This window comes from Aotus nancymaae, unplaced genomic scaffold, assembly GCF_030222135.1.
Source record: "Aotus nancymaae isolate 86718 unplaced genomic scaffold, 86718_ANA_hifiasm-v0.15.2.pri h1tg000029l, whole genome shotgun sequence".
NCBI classification, from domain to species: Eukaryota; Metazoa; Chordata; class Mammalia; order Primates; family Aotidae; genus Aotus; species Aotus nancymaae.
This window is the reverse complement of record NW_026988442.1, coordinates 7,530,371-7,535,308: the sequence shown is the minus strand read 5'-3', so window position 1 is coordinate 7,535,308 and position 4,938 is coordinate 7,530,371. Positions and strand designations below refer to the sequence as shown.

The 4,938-nt window shown below is 47.1% G+C and overlaps 1 long non-coding RNA gene across 1 annotated transcript; it reads left to right on the top strand.

The window, feature by feature from the left end:
• The first annotated feature begins 864 nt into the window (after positions 1 to 864).
• On the top strand, positions 865 to 3,711 carry LOC105719340 (uncharacterized). Its single transcript, XR_001107956.1, has 3 exons — positions 865 to 1,022; positions 3,048 to 3,144; positions 3,292 to 3,711. It is a non-coding gene; the product is annotated as an uncharacterized LOC105719340 (long non-coding RNA).
• The last annotated feature ends 1,227 nt before the right edge of the window (positions 3,712 to 4,938 follow it).

Genomic DNA, 4,938 nt, shown 5'->3' with positions numbered 1-4,938 from the left:
TGGGATGGGGGCACTTCCTGGGGTTACAGAAGTATTCCACATCTTGCTCTGGGTAGTGGTTGCATGGGCATACACATTGGTAAAAATGCATCAAGTTATACCTAGAAGAAAGTTTCAAGAGTCTGAGAATGCCCTCTCTCCATACTCCCATTCCAAAACATGGTCGTGTTGGCCCAGCTAATATCCTCCTTGCAGCAGCAGAGATGACACATCTGAGAGCAGATAAAGGGAGGAGAGGCCCACTTAGGCCCCACTGGCTGCCTGGTGATAAGGAGTGACCTCAAATTCATATAGGATGTCACTGTTTACCAGCTCATTGCCTGTACCCCCTTATCCTCTCTGCATCTGCAGCCACGAAAGGGAGGTTGGGATTGTTCCACAGCAGAGGAAATCGAGGTTCTCGGAAGGACCTTGGGGAGGCCACACAAGGCCACTCAGCTTGGAGAGGACGTGACCTCATGGGGAAGGGAGTAACCCTGGGAGGAAGCCGAGGGGCAGCCTTCGGACACACAGGCAGGGACAGGCACCAGAGGGGGCACCTCCTCCAGTGCGCTGCCTCCACATCAAATAATTGCATAATGTGGGTACCATTTATGATTGACAGTTCCAAAAACCAAACTCACTCAAGACAGATGAGCGACGAAGAGCAAGAGCCATTCAGAAGTGAGGAGATATGACATACAGGGAACACAGGATATGTTCCATGCTGTGATGAAGTTTCAAAATAGACTTGGCATTGATTGAAACCCACAGGGATCTATCAGGGTGACAAATGTGGCACCCATGCCAATGGTTCCTATAAAATTCCCATTGCCTGGTAGAATTTCACGGGAGAGGAAAGGTCTTTCCTGAGCTAGGTTCTATGGAGGTTTGGTTGCATGGTTTCCTGTGGTATGAACATCAGGGACTTCAGGGTCAAGGTATTTAGTTGTGGCTTTGTACAAACCTCAGAACTGTTTCCTCCAAGGACCTGGGATATTTGGCAGGCACTGTCTCTTGCTGCCTTTGCTGCTGTTTGACAGGTGAGTAATAAGTTTTCTCCTATTTCTTGGGAGCTGTCTCGAGTGTCTGCTCCTGCAAATAAATGTAGGGGTGAAGCACCTCTGGTTTGAGTCACCTGCACTTACCAGGTCCTGTCGGGGTGAGCTCAAGGGTAATCCCAAGGTGCAGAGGGAGGTAGGCTGCTGGCTCAGTTCTTGAGAATTGCCTGTCTAATTACTGGTCTGCCACAGTTAATGCTAGTTACAGAAGTCTGTATTCTTTATAATGACTGGCTGGGCTGTTTGTTGAGTCTCCTTATTTGTGTAGGGAAATCAAGCCATCAACACCCAGGAAGAGTTGTTCTCTACTAAGGTGGCATCCAGGACATCTGATCTTATGTATTTAATATAAAAAAGGGGTTGTTCACTGCCCTGTTTCATACTGTTCAGCTTGAGACCGATAGATACAAAAGTCTTCTCACTTCCCGTGATTCTAGCAGTAGTTGTTTAACACTGATTTTGCCAGAACATTCAAAGCCTGGATCTCTCTCAGGGAATGCAAAGTGTTAGACGTATTTTATTTCTGCAAACTCAGTGTTTGTGTAATTTTGATCTGTCGGATTGGTCTTGCCTCTCCGTTTCCCTGCAGACCCAGACACTCCCTTTTGTCTTAGATCTGCTACCATCCCATTCCCATACGTGGTGGGGCACATGGGGTTGCACAGTCGTCTTTCATCCCCAGTTCAAGGTCATGTGGCCACTTTATTATGCCTTGAGGCTCCTCCTTCTCATTTGTGAGCCTCCTTGGGTGTGCTTTCTGCTACTTGAGCCATTGTTTCCCCTTCTTTTGCTTAGATTAGTTTGGGTTAGACTTCTATCATTTGTGATCAGTAATTAAAATTGGCTCCAGGGACTGGAGTTTACATTTGGTCTCTCATTTCACTGGGTCTCTTTCGAATACCCTCAACTCTTGTGTCACCCCCTGTCTTGTTAAAGCCAGTTGACATAACTCCAATCAGGGATCAGTCCACAGCTATGGCTGGGCCACCAGCAGGTGCTGCTGGAAAAAAACAGAGCCACACCCGCTGGCCAAAGCAAAGCAAAGCAAAGCAAAGCAAATCAAAGCAAAGCAAATGACAGCACTGCCTGCAGAATCTTTCCAGGGGCTTAACATATCTAAAGCAGAAGTTCTGCGTCTTGCCAAATCTAAGCTAGCCTTGGTAAATAGTACCACCGTTTGGCCCAGGGCAAACACCTGGGTCATCATCAACTCCTCTTCTTCTTTCACATTCCACATCTGATCATCGGCTTTGCCGTCAGCAAATCTTGTTGGCTGTCCCTACAAAACACATCCTGAATCTGATGCCTTTGAGCCTCCTTCACTGCTGCTCACATCTCTGCTGTGTATGGCTGCAACAGCCTCCTAAGTGGGGTCCCTTTTTCCACGTCTGCCCCTTTTAGTCTGTCCTCTACACAGCGGCAGCGCGATCCTTTCAAAATATGAATCTAGCCAAACCATTTCCCTGGTTCTTCGTAACAACCATGGTGCTAAAGATCATAGGTGATTCCCAGCATCCTATGTGATCAGTCTCCCTGGGTCACACCTCCTCTCCACCCGCCCCTTCCCTTTGCCTTGGCTGTTGTCTTTAACTGAAACACTCCCCACTCTCCAGACATTTGGGAGGCTCTTTGCTGCTGCCTTCAGATCTCTACCCAGAGGTCACTTCTTTGGGAAGACTTCCTTGAGCACCCAATTTTCACAGCCTCCCGCTCTCTCTGCTCCCTCACCCTGTTTCTTCATAATCCTTCTCTTTCTTCCATTTTTTGTTTTGGATGTTGGTTTATGTGTTTGTCTATTTTCCCTCAACCCCTGAATGTAAGTTCTATTTCACTTCTGCATGTCCAATGAGTCCAAAATAGTGCCTAGCATAATAGCTTATTAATAAATATTTGCAGAATGAGCAAGGGATTGAAGAAGCCAACATAAATGGTGCCAATCAGCAAATCCGGAGGACACCCCTCTCCACCATCATTTGTCAACAGACAACTTGGTCTCTTGCTTCATAGTCAAAATAGAAGCCACCTGGAAGCAACTTCCTCACCCATCAACAGGGTCCCCAGCCTTCATGCCTGTCCTTCGGGGCCTCCCTGCGGACAGTGGGAGGTGAGGCTTCTGCCTCTCCTAGGCTGACCCTCTACCTGCGCTTCCCATGATACCTGAAGTGCAGGGACATCGCCTACTTTATGTCCACCGTCTCTCTATGTCACCCTTTCTACCTGCATTTCAATATGCTCACGTCTTTCCCATCAGCCACCCTCCTCTGGTACCACCTTCCTGGGCCTCTCCTTCAGTCAAGCTGCACAGCAGCATTTTCTACACTTGCTCTGGCTGCATCCTCACTATCCTGCACTAGCAGTTGTTGGTGAGGCTCTTCAGGCTGCAGACGGAGGCATAGGAAAGGCTGGACTGGCTCCCCTTCTCACTGTGGCTGGGCGGGGTAGGGGGTGCCCTGGCTTCCAGGATCTCTTGAAGGACAACTACTAGGGCTGATCCACATCCTCTGGCGCCATCTGCTGCCCAGACGGGAACACAGCCCTCTTGCTGCACCGAGAACATGTGTGTCCTGGATTCTCTGTCAGCTTTTCTGAATTAAAACAACATGAAATCATGGGAGTGCCTTTAACTAATGTTGAATCAGTGAATGAAATAAGATTATAATATTCTAAAGTATCATTTATTTTTCATTCTTAACTGTTTATTCTTAACAGTTGAGGGCTTATTGGCCCTCAAGAAGATGAGCTATTTACTTTTGTTCAATTGTTTACTCATTCTTTTTTTTTTTTTTTTTTTGAGATGGAGTCTCGCTCTGCAGCCAGGCAGGAGTGCAGTGGCGCGATCTCGGCTCACTGCAAGCTCCACCTCCCAGGTTCAAGCAATTCTCCTGCTTCAGCCTCCGAGTAGCTGGGACTACAGGTGTGTGCCACCACGCCCAGCTTATTTTTGTTTTTAGTAGAGGCAGGGTTTCATCATGTTGGCCAGGATGTCACTCATTTTTTTGTTCGTCTATCAGACTTTTAATGATCTCCTGTTGTATGCCAGGCTATATGCTAAGAAAGCTTCGTTATGCTTTAAGAAATACGTTTACTGGCCGGGCTTGGTGGCTCACACCTGGAATCCCAGGACTTTGGGAGGCTGAGGCATGCAATCACGAGATCAGGAGATCAAGACCATCCTGACCAACATGGTGAAACCCCGTCGCTACTAAAATAATTAAAAAAAAATTAATGATTTCCTTTTGTATGCCAGGCTATATCTGGGAAAGCTTTATTATGCTTTATACACATGGATCACAAGTGTATAGCTTTATAAATTTTGAACCTACCTACGTAACTGGCACCCAGATCAGGAAACAGAAGTGTCCCTTTGCCCTTCCAATCATAAGCCCTCTCCTCCCGAGGGTTACCATTATCTTGGCTTCTAATGCTTTAGTTTCACTTGTGCCCATTTTTGTACTTCATGTAAACATGCCCCATTTGGTTTGTCTGATTTGGTTTCTTTAGCTTGTGTCTGTGAGGTTCATCCATGTTGTTTCGTTCAAGCATTTGTTCATCTTTACTGCTGGATCATATGCCATTGTGTGATGTACCATGATTTGTGTATCCTTTCTCCTGGTGATGGACATTGGAATTGTTTCAAGTTTTTGGCTATTAAAAACAGTGCAGCTGGCTGGGTGCAGAGGCTCGTGCCTGTAATCCCAGCACTTTGGGAGGCCAAGGTGGGCGGATCATGAGGTCAAGAGTTTGAGACCAGCCTGGCCAATATGGTGAAAGCCTGTCTCTACTAAAAATACAAAAATTAACCGGGCGTGGTGGCATGTGCCTGTAATCTCAGCTACTCAGGAGGCTGAGGCAGAAGCATTGCTTGAACCCAGGAGGTAGAGGTTGCAGTGAGGCGAGA